The sequence below is a fragment of the Phyllostomus hastatus genome, unplaced genomic scaffold, assembly GCF_019186645.2.
Source record: "Phyllostomus hastatus isolate PE091 unplaced genomic scaffold, TTU_PhHast_1.1 phas_contig_133, whole genome shotgun sequence".
Lineage (NCBI taxonomy): Eukaryota > Metazoa > Chordata > Mammalia > Chiroptera > Phyllostomidae > Phyllostomus > Phyllostomus hastatus.
This window is the reverse complement of record NW_025333577.1, coordinates 2,854,630-2,866,634: the sequence shown is the minus strand read 5'-3', so window position 1 is coordinate 2,866,634 and position 12,005 is coordinate 2,854,630. Positions and strand designations below refer to the sequence as shown.

Below are 12,005 nucleotides of genomic sequence, written 5' to 3'. Positions count from 1 at the left end.
TTTTGTGGTGCTGGTGGGAAATTCCCCTTGTACTTCAGCAAATTGACACAATTTTTAAATTGAGTTTTGTGGAGTGTATCAAGCCCTTTTTTTTTCACCCAGAGAGGACTTTTACTGTCACCTACTATGAAGGACAGTGAGAGAGAGAGTGAACATATCTACATGTGTAATTTGATGAAGCCACTACATTCTCTTGGTCCCACTGTTTGTTTTCACATCATACCCTTGCAGCTGAGCTGATTTGGCTCTTCCTGCAGCGAACCTCTATTCTGTGGCATGCCCATCTCCAAAAGGATAGTGGTCTGAGTGAGGCAAGCAAGGTTCCAAAGAGGATTGGAAGCAAAAAAGCGTTATTGTGTAAGAAGTGTCTTTGGTCACAAGTAACAGAATATGCATTACATGAAATCCAGAGACAAGGGCTTCCAAGGATGGTTCCTGGGCTTGACTGTCACCCTTAGCCAGCCACTGCCCACCTTTTGGCCCAACCCTCCTCACTATTATATTTTTTTAAAATTTACTTTTCTGGGTTTTTTAAAGATTATACTTTATTTATTTTTAGAGAGGGGGACAGAGAGAAAGAGAGGGTGAGAAGCATCAATGTGTGATTGCCTCTCACATACCTCTTACTGGGAACCTGGCCTCCAAGCACACCCCCTAGACTGGGAATTGATCTGGTGACCCCATGGTTGAGGCAGGCACTCAGTCCACTGAGTCATACTAGCCAGGTATTATCTTGGTTATTCCTAAGTGTGTCCTCATAGCCTGAAAGTGGTTGTCACAGTTCCAAGCATTCCATATAGCCATGCAACATTTGGCTTAAGTTATTGGTGCCAGGGAGTGTATTTGTTTCCTTTGCTACTATAAATTACCACAAACTTTATGACTTAAAACCACACAGATTTATCTTCTCAGCTCTGGAGGCCAAATGTCCAAAATGTGTCTTGCCAGCCTAAAGTCTAGATGATGGTAGGGCTGCGTTTCTTCTACAGTCTCTAGGTGAAAATACATTTCCTTGCCTTCTCTGGATTCTAGAGACTGCCTACACTCCTTGGCTCATGGCCTCTTCCTCCATCACCAACGCCAGCAGTATAGCATCTTAAAGTGTCTCTCCAACTCTAACCTCTGAATCCTTCATCACATTGGCTTCTTTGACTCTGACTCTCCTGCCTCTTCTTACACAAGGGCAATTGTGCACTGACCGGGTAGTTCAGTTTTTAGAGCATTGCCCCAATATGCTAAGGTTGAGGGTTCAATCCCCAGTTAGGACACATACAAAAATCAATCAATAAATGCATAAATAAGTGGGGAAAATTTGATATTTCTCTCCCCCCTCCATCCCCCACCCCGCTCTCTTCCAAAAAAAAATCAATTAAAAATAAAGACAAAAACGGGCAATCGTGATGACATAGGGCTCACTACAAGTAGTCCAGAATAAGTTCCCCATCTCAAGATCCTTAATTACATCTATAAGATCCCTTTTACCCTGTAAGATAACACATTCACAGGTTCCAGTCATTAAGATATGGGCATTTTTGGGAAGCCATTACCCACTACAGGAAAGGAATAATACCTCTTCAGAGAGAAAGATCTCTCATCTTTCTCATAGACTTCCTCAGACCCCCACTGACCAGGACTGACACATGTTGGGGACCACTTTGTGTGGTATCAGAGACTGTAGCCCCCTGCAAGCGAGGTCTTGAAAGAGGCCCCAGAAAACTGGGAATGCAGGAGGCAGGCATGACCTCATGTTAGCACCGAGGGTCCCTGTGGGAAATCAGGCCTGAAGAATGCATTGTATCCTTTAAAGCTTGCTTTGTATAGCCCTGTTGGTATAAACCAGATGTTTGAGTTCAAAGCATAAGAGTGAACTCCTGAACTCATGATCCATGCCTTAATGACTCTCTGGCATCAGCTTATCTAACAGACCCTGATCTGAGGCAGGTCTCTGTGTTCCTTCAATTGTTAGCTGTAGATAATATCTGTTTTCTTTAACTATAGCCTTTGGACATTGTTTGATGGTCTATGCATGCATGCTGTATACCCCTACACATACCAATCCCAATAAAAGCCATATCAAAGAAGGGTTCAGGGCATTCTCCACTAGAGGGAATCAGCCCCTTTCCCCAGACAGATTGTATCTGGGCCAGCTCCTGTCATCCTCAACCGGGAGAACTCTGAGGGACAGGGTTTCCCTCAGACACGTTTCCATGTCCTAGCTGTGAGAAAAAGTTGGCAAAAGAGTGCCTGGCATTTTGGCATTTGTAAAGGGAGTTGGGCCCTCCACAATGGTGCAGGGTGGCACAGCCACCAACAGTGGCAGGCATACAAGTCTGCCCGGAGGCCTCTCCTCAAGGTGAGTTATAAGACCACACTCCCAATCTGACAGCTGTGGGTGCTGGAAATTTCTGGACTTTCTACCAGCAGAGATCTGTAACTGAATACAGTCTCAGCCTCCAGGGAGCAGCCAGCAGATTGGAATTCAGTAAAGGGTTTGGTGGGAGAGCTGGGAAGGAAAGGTAGCATTCCATGGAGTGTAAGGGAGTGTAAGGGAAGAACAAGAGCTCTCCTTTAGGTCTAGGAGGAAAACCAACATATTAGTGGGTGCTCATAAAAGCAGAAGAAGTAGAGGTCCTCAGGTTTCATGTGTGGGGACTTCCCCCTATCTCTTTCTCCAAACCGTTCCAGATACCCGTTTGGGCAGATATAGGTGAAATTACCTCCCAAACCCAGCTTTTTAGGGGATTTTGGGTGAAGATTGTAAGGTGTGCATTATCCTTGGAGCATCGACACTTCACCAGGGTGTAATATGTCATTTCAGTCCTGCTAGACACTGGCTATGCTCCTAGAACTATGAAGGAGCACTCAACTATTTATGATGCTTGTCTTAAAGTGAATAGAAATATTGACAAGCTCTGGCTGGTGTGGCTCAGTATATTTAGCACCACACTGTGAACCAAAAAGTTGCCTGTTTGATTCCCAGTTAGGGCACATGCCTGGGTTGTGGGCTGGGTACCCATTAGGGGATGTGTGAGAGGCAACCACACTGATGTTTCTCTCCCTCCTCTGTAAAAATAAATAGATTAAATATTTTTAAAAGAAATATTGGAGAGTTAGTGTAAAGCTCTGTGATTTTTTTTAAGTGATAGTATTTGTATTATGCAGGAGAAAATGGATGGTATGCTTTGCAGCTTTCTTCTATGCACACTATATTATTGTACATAGATTGATCCCTATGATACTAAAAGATGAATGATCTCTGCATACTTCAAATTCAGTGGTTCTCTGATTCATATATGGTGTAGAAAGATAGATGCTGTTGTCTTTGATAATATTTACATTTTGTTTTCTAGGGCAATCATTTCTATGGGACATTGTCCATCAGGCCTAGACCGCTAACTCCCCTTAAATTGTGTTTCTGTGGCAAATCAAGGGCATATGTAGCACACAACTGCTCATACCTCCTCATCAGCAATTGCAGGGAGCCACAGTGCAAAGTCTTATTACATTCAGGTACCTGTGTGTGGATCAGAAATAACTTGTGGATTCTTCCTACTTTGTGGTTTATTTCTGATGTTAAATAAAATGGAATTTCAACCAACATATTAGCTATATTATGTCCAATGAGTTTCACTAATCTATATGAACTTCCTGGTGTCAAATAAGGAGAAAGCCATTGTGGAAACTCCACCACATTGACCCTATTCATAGTGTTCTCTAGTATGAGTCCTTGTGTTAAGTAAAGTGAGAACATCCCCTGAAGGTTCTTCCACACCAACTAGATGTATAAAGATTTTCCCAGTATGAGTTCTCTGATGTAGCATCGAAAGTGCCTTTCCCACAATGGCCAAATCCATAGGTTTCTCTCCAGTGTGCATTCTGTGATGCTGAGTAAAGAAGGAAAAAAGCTGAGACCTTTCCATAAATGATTACACTGTAGGGTTTCTCTATTTTATGGATTCTTAGATGTAAAGTAGTCTCACCTGGAAAGTAATTCCCTGCATTCACTGTTCTTTCATAAAGCTCTTTTCTTTTTTTTTAAAACTTAAAAAAAATTAGTTTTAGAGGGAGGGGGAGGGAAGGAGAAAGAGAGGGAGAGAAATGTCAATGGGTGGTTGCTTCTCACACACCCTCATGAGGGACCTGGCCCAAAACCCAGGCATGTACCCTAGATTGGGAATCAAACCAGGGACCCTTTGGTTCATAGGCAGGCATTCAACCCACTGAGCCACACCAACAAGAGCTAAAGTTCTTTTTTAAAAAAGATTGTGTTTATTTTTACAGAGGAGGGAGGGAGAAAGGGAGAAACATCAACATGAGAAACATTTATCAGTTGCTTCTCACACATGTCCTGACTGGGGACTGATCCAGCAACCCAGGCATGTACTCTGACCAGGAATGGAGCTGTTAACCCTTCACTTTGTGGGATGACATCCAATGAATTGAGCCACACCATTCAGAGCTAAAGTTTCTTATAAGTGTAAATTCTCTCATACTGAGAAAAGGCAAATTGCATCTTTAGGATTGTAGGGTTTTTCTCCTTTATGAGTCCTGAAATATTCAGAAAGGCAATTTTTCTCCCAGATTGTCCCACACTCAACACATTGGTAAAGTTTGTCTCCTGAGAGAATTTGCTCATAGTTAAAAGGGTTGAGCTCTGTCCAGACTTCTCTACACTTGTTAGGTTTATATGATCTCTCTCAACTATGACTTCTCTGAGGTAATTGTCTAGTGGAAGAAGGATTGAATTCCAATGAACTTTTCCTTCAAATTCATTATTTTTGCTTCCCTGTCCTGAATCAGTGTTTCCTCAAGGGCCATATATTCCACCATGTCTCCTGGTTCTGTTGCTGCCTTAAGTGGGCCTCACATTCCTGCTCTTTGCCAAATGTGGGAGGATATAGTTTACCACTTGTGAATCTATTTCCAAGACAGCACATGGTTCTAAGAAAATTGCCCTACTTTTTTTTTTGGTTAAGTCTGCTTTTTATTCTAGTTTCCCAACGTGGAAAATAAAACATACAATTTTAGCCCTGGCCGGCTGACCCAGTTGGAGTGTCATCCCATAAACCAAAAAGGTGCAGGTCTGATTTCCAGTCAGAGCCCATGCCTGGGTTGCAGGTTCTGTCCCCAGTTGGGCCATGTACCAGAACCCAGCTGGGGTCCATACAAGAGGCAACCAATTGATATGCATCTCTGGCATTGATTTCTCTCTCCCTCTCTCTCTCTCCCCCTTACCCTTTCTCTCTCTCTCTCTCTAAAAAAAAAAAAAGAAAAGAAAAGAAAAGAAAAAGAAAAAGAAAAAAGAAAAAGAAAAAAGAAACCGATAAGCAGGTCCTCAGGTGAGGATTTAAAAAACATATAATTAAGTGTTTACAGAAAAACTCCTGGAGAGAAAATAGTGAGATTAAATGAGAAAGCAGACTTGTTTTCAAATCTGCCCTATAATGAGTAGTTGAGCAGTGAACAGAACTCTCCTTTTCCAGATGTTTTTTTGGACACCAATTCTTTGGGAATTGATTCTGAGCTGTCTTCTTTCTCCTACCAATGTGATCTGTTGCCTTCCCTTGGATTCAAACACCATCTGAATATTGATGAATGGTATTTCCATGGTTTCATTCCAGATTCTGGAATTGGACAGGTTCAACTGCCTACTGGGAATCTCAGCTGATTCTATAACCACAACCTATCACAATTGAATAGTAATTCCACAACTCCACCTGCTCTGGCCCCAACTTTTCCCTATCAGTGGTGGCATCCTCATCAACCCAGTAGTTTGTGCCAGTGGCAAGGACACCTTCACCACAGTTTTGAATAAATACCAAACTTTGAGTCCAGCTTAAGTGTCCATCAAATCAATCTGCTTTTTGTTTCTATTGCTGTGTCCTGCTTGGAGTCACTGCACTACTTTAACTGTCATCCATTCTGGTCATGCCCCAGCTCACCATTCATGGTGAGCAATCCTTCAAAAATGTAAACCAGATCATGACACTTTCCTGCTTAAGCTTAACCAATGGTTTTGCATTGTTCTTAAGTATTTTTTTTTTTGGTAAATTATCCACCTCCACTTGCCAATGGCTAAATACAGAAAATACCACATCTCTTTGTTTTGTTTATCCCTTCAGTCCCAGCATGTGGCATGGGAGAGCCATGACTATGTGTGGACTGATGGTCCGAAGTCACTGCCATCCCTCACCACTTTATTCCTGACAGCTATTTAGATAATTTCCAAGTCGACATTATTAACTGCCAACTTCCACATTTCCAAAGCTTCTGACCAAATAGGTGCCAGAAATTTGTCCCACATACAAAAAAAAATTGTGGTTGACATACAATATTTTATTAGTTTCAGGTATACAAGATAGTGACTGGACACTTCTATACTCCACAAAGTGATAAGTCTAGTACCCATTTGACACCATACATAGCTATTACAATATCATTGACTATACTCCCTGTGCTGTACTTTACATCCCTGGGACTATTTTTATAACTGCCACCTTTTTTTATGGGACAAATTTGCATTTCAGCCATGGGCAGTGGCCATGCTAATCTTCTATGTATTGATTCGGTTTCAGTATATGTGCTGCCAAAGTGAGCACTATAACTGCCAATCTGTATGTGTTAATCCTCTTCCCCTTTTCTTTTTCTTTTTTTTTAAGATTTTACTTATTTATTTTTAGAGAGGGAAGGGAGGGAGAAAGAGAGAGAGAAACATCAATGTGCAGTTGCTGGGGGTCATGGCCTGCAACCCAGGCATGTACCCTGACTGGGAATCAAACCTGTGACACTTTGGTTCGCAGCCTGCGCTCAATCCACTGAGCTATGCCATCCAGGGCTCCTCTTCCCCTTTTCACCCATTCCCCTAACACCTTCTCATCTTCAGTTTCTTTTTATGTTTTATCCTCACCCTAGGGTATTTTCTCATTGTTCTTAGAAAGGAAAGGAGAGACCAAGGGGGAAACACTGATGTGAGAGAGAAACTTCAATCATTTGCCTTCCACATGCATCCTGACAAGGGATCAAACCCACAACCTAGATATGTTCCCTGACTGGGAATTGAACCTACAACCTTTCAGTTTATGAGACAACCCACCAACCCAATTAACCACTCTGGCCAGGGCTCATCTTCAGTTTCTTTATTTTTTAAAAGATTTTATTTATAGAAAGAGAGTGAGAGAAACATTGGTGTATGAGAGAAACATTGGTGTATGAGAGAAACATCAATTGGCTACCTCTAGCATGACCCCAACTAGGGACCTGGCCAGCCATGCAGCCATGTGCCCTCATGGGGAATCAAACTGGTGATCCCCTGTATCACAGGCCAGTGCCAAATTTACTGAGCCACACCAGTCAGAACTTCAGTTTCTTGATTGCACCATATTCTTTTCACCTCAGATCCTTTGCTAGTGCTTCTTATTCCGCCAAAATGTTTCTTCCAACTGATCTACCCCTTCCTGGGTAGATCAGTTGGTTAGAGCATTGTCCTGTAAACTGAAAGGTTGTGGGTTTCATCCCCAGTCAGGGCGTATACAAAAATCAATCAGTGGATGCATAAAAAAGATAGAGCAACAAATCAATATTTCTCTCTCTTTTCACCCCCTCTCTCTCTCTAAAAATCAATACAATTTTTAAAACATTCTCTTTCCCAGTTTATCATATGCTGGCTCCTTCTCATGCTTGAAATGTTTGTTGTTTTATTTTATCTTATTTTACTTTATTTGGAGTTCTCAAGGTTTTTTATTATATATAAAGGAAGAAATGAACAGAATACAGTATCAGCCTTCCAGCATAGTATGATAACAGAGATAATCATACTATGCTGGCTAGATGTTTGTTGTTTTAATCTAGGAGTTAGAAGTCTAAAGCCTCCAGACTCAGTCCATTTTAAAAATAACTCACAAACAGAGCTAGCACTATGACTGATGGGCTCCAGTTTCCATGTCCTTAACTAAGCATCCTAGAGGAGGGCTGTAAATGGTCACATACCAACATTTGCACCAATGAGCCAGAGCCAGGATGTAAGTACCAGGTCTTCAAACTAGGCATCAGGCATGTGCCCTGACTAGAAATCAAATTGGTGGTTCATAGGCTGGGGCTCAATCCACTGAGCCACACCAGCCAGTGTTCTTTCCCTGTCTTTCTCCCTCCCTTTCCCTCTCTCTAAAAATAAATAATCTTTAAAAAAGAATCAACCAGTAAGTACATAAATAAATGGAATGACAAATCTCTTTCTCCCCCTTCCTCTCTCTCTCTAAAAAAATAAAAAAATAAAATGTTCATACCATTTCCTCTAGCACTTAGGAATTTAATTTCCAGAAGTTTTTCCTAAAAGTCCCTTAGCAACAGTAGCGAATTTGCATTGAGGGTTTACTGTGCTCAGAGCAAATCCAGTATTAGGGGATTTCTGAAAAGAGGCATTCCAAAGGTGTGTTAATCTACAAGTAGATGCACAGAAACAAATCTAGTATTAGTGAAAAAATTACTGTATTAGTAAATACAATCTTCACACAATCCTCTTAACTACTCCAATGTTCAAATAATGAAGTTGAGTTTTAGAGAGTTGAAATCTTTTGTCTGAAATTATGGAGTTAGAAAGCTGTGCTAATCTGAGGCAGAAGCTGTGTCTCAATCCATAGTCTCTCAATCCCATTCAATTATCATCAAAATACACCCCCAAATGGCTATGTGAACGAACAGTAACAAAGCATATATTGTTAAATGTGAGTTATCTTATCTAGGGGCTGGATGCACAATTCTATTCAGGTTTTTGGACATATGAAAATGTTATTTTTTAAAAAATATTTTATTTATTTATTTTTAGACAGATGGGAGGGAGGGAGGAAGAGAACGAGAAAAACATCGATCGATAGCCTCTCACACATCACCAACTGGGGACTTGGCCAGAAAACCAGGCAGGTGCTCTGACTGGGAATTGAACTGGTGGTCTTTCGGTTCACCAGCCAGTGCTGAAACCACTGAGCCACACCGGCCAGGGCATGAAAATGTTCTTAATAGAATGTTGAGGAAAAGTAAATCCAATAAATGCAATATTTTTAAAGGTTTACATATCTTTGGATGAGGAAATTATCCCTTATTAATTACTAGGCAACTAATCCATAGATTTTCCCCCCTTGCATTAAAAAAAAAATGCTCTTTAGACTTATCAAGTTGATCAATTAATAAGTTGTATAAATTCCTATTTATTTATTTATTTATTTATGAGAGAGGGGAAGGGCTGGGGAGAGTAGGAAAGAAATTGGTTGCCTTTCGCACCACCTGGACTGCAACCCAAGCATGTGCCCAGGTGGGTAACCAAACCAGCAACCTTTTTGTTCACAGGTTGTCGCTCAATATACTGAGACACGCCAGCCAGGGCCATAAGTTGTATAAATTTCTAATCACTATGCTGAGCACTTGAAATTGATATAATATTGTACGTCACTTGTAATTGAAAAAAAATAATTATTTAAAAAATATTCTGTAGTAAGGATAGCGAGGGTGGCCCTAAATCAATTCAGCCATGGGATAAATAGTCCTCTACTGCTCCCTATAGGCCATGGTCAGTTCTCCATGCATAGCTTCAAAGTGTGAATCACCAACTATAGGGAACCCTTGGGACCAGGCTTCCACGCTAAATCTAAGGTCTATAGCTGGGCCATTTTTTAACTTTGGGGTTAGTCATTCAGGAGATGTAAAATATATCTAGGAAATCAGCTTCTTGCTTTGTGAACTTTTCCGGGCTACATCAAATCACAAAAATTCAAGCTGAAATCAACTAACCAACCAACCAACCAACAAACATAAACAAACAAAACCCTGGAAATTGAACTTCTAAGACTAGAAAAAGACTTAGTAAGATTTTGATTTTCCTTTTAGGCTAGGAAGTGTCATACTCTGTTGCCTCGACTGGGCCGACCTGATATACCAAGGTGGCCAGCTGGATCTCCAGTCGGGGCACATCCAAGAACTAATCAATGGATGCACAATGGCAAGCATGATCATTTGAAGCGGTGCTGAAAGAGAAGTCCCTCAGGCAAAGACTCATGTGCCAGGAAAACCTGCCCATTTAAGATGTTTATCACAGACACACAGTACATTTGCTGGAGTTGGCAGTGACTTTTATTGAGAGATAAGAAATCCATCTTGAAACAATTAGAATTATCCCTCATTTAGATGCAGATCCAAAGAAAATGAGTAAGGATTTAGGAAACATGGATATTTTGGTGACTGAGACAGAAGAACTGGCTGAGAATGTACTCAAGTGGTGAGAACAACAAAATGAAATTTTCTCTGTATCCTCAAGACATTAGCTGAAGAAAATTATCTTCACAAACAGCGTGTTATATTGCTTTCTTTAACTTTTACTTCTAGGTTAATGTCCAAAATAAAAATAAAATAAGTTCATGTCCAAATTACTAACGGCCAAATGATTCAATTGTTCATTTTTGCTTAATTATGTGTAGTCAGGGGCAGCCCATTTCTAGTCAATGGTAACATAGGTATTTATAGGCTTTGCTGCTAGCAATACTGAAAGAGTCCCTCTCTATAGAGAAGTACTAAGATTCCAAGTTCATCAAGACAGAACTAAATTTTCCTTTGTTTTTCATATATTTTCATTTCACTTTTCAATAAAACTCATGGAGGTCAAAAAATAAAATAAGTGTGAATCGCACTACAATGGATCTCAGGCTCTTGTCAAACTGTTGCTCGAGTTGGAGTCCCACGGATGACTTTCTTTCACCTGTGAGGCACTTGAAAGAGGCACTTTCAAGCCCCGTCCTGAGTGCCTTAAGGACCTTGACATTTGCAACCCCTGTTATTCCCCTCATGCCGCTAGAGGGCACTGCCGACCAGGCTAATGGGAACAGCGGGAAAATGCGGTGCGCGGAGAGGCCAGTGAGTGGGGTCGTCTGCGGGATCCCACTTTCCAGGCAAGGGCCTCCCTTGCTCGTGGTCCTACCCACATTCCTGCAAGACCCCCACCCTCTGGAGGGGTAGGCCCGCTGGTGACAGGCACCCATGGCCCTTGGACATCTGTGCACATCTTTCTTCTCATATTTACATACAGCACTCCCCTCCCCGAGGAATAGCTCAAGTGTTGTGTGGATGTAAGAACCTCCAAACCTGTAGAGAATTTGTAAAAAATGTTATTCGAGCCAAACACGATTCGCCTGGAAGCAAGATATCAACAAATTAAGAAAACTGCTACCACCGAGATGGCAGTTTGTATCATCTTTTAGGCATTTGAAATAAAGGTGAGAAGATTACAGGAAGGTTAAAAAAAAAAGATTGCAGGAAGATGACAAGGCTTTGAAAAGACGCATTTCAGACATGATCAGGCACATTGAGGGTGGTGTGGCCAAAGACTGAAAAGATGCCTTTCAAAGGCTCAGAAACAATGCACAGGGCTTGTGTAAGGTGAAGATAAACCTTTCATTAAAGATGTTATAAACCTGGGGTGTTAACAACCCCCCTGCCTGGATAGGCGTTTGTGATCAGATCATCCTGTGAAGTTGCTTTCCACAGAACTCTGTTTTGTCCTCACCTGTCCCTTCACTGGAGATACAGAATCCTAGGGATCCGTTGATCTTCAAACTTAAGGACAAGATATGAGCCCCACCCCTACTCCCAATGTGCAGTTTTGAACCCAGACACGATCCTCACAGAAAAGGCTGGTTCTAGAGTACTGCACTTGAGAAATCCTGCTCTGACCACAGAGGAAGCTCCATGTCAAGTGAAAGTTCTATATTTGGCAAAAAAAAATATCCTTCAGGAATAAAGCAAAACAACAACAACAGCAAAACAAACAAAACAAAACAAAAAGTATTCTCAGGTGAAGAAAAAGAGAATTCACTGCCAGCATACCTGTTCTGTAAAAAATGCAAAAGGAAGTTCTTTAGGCTGGAGGGAAATTATACCAGGATAAGTGAAACTTTAGGAATGAAGGAAGAGCAATGGAAATGTAACTTTTTTTGTAAATATAATAACTTTTGCTCCTCTGAAAT

General features: G+C 41.2%; 1 protein-coding gene, 1 non-coding gene and 1 pseudogene across 2 annotated transcripts in view; 1 reads left to right on the top strand and 2 right to left on the bottom strand.

The window, feature by feature from the left end:
- Nucleotides 1-12,005, bottom strand: part of LOC123825644 (zinc finger protein 420-like) — a 98,512-nt gene that overhangs the window by 29,270 nt on the left and 57,237 nt on the right.
- Nucleotides 6,493-6,599, bottom strand: LOC123826964. Its single transcript, XR_006787154.1, has one exon. It is a non-coding gene; the product is annotated as a U6 spliceosomal RNA (small nuclear RNA).
- On the top strand, nt 9,557-10,399 carry LOC123825796 (annotated as a pseudogene).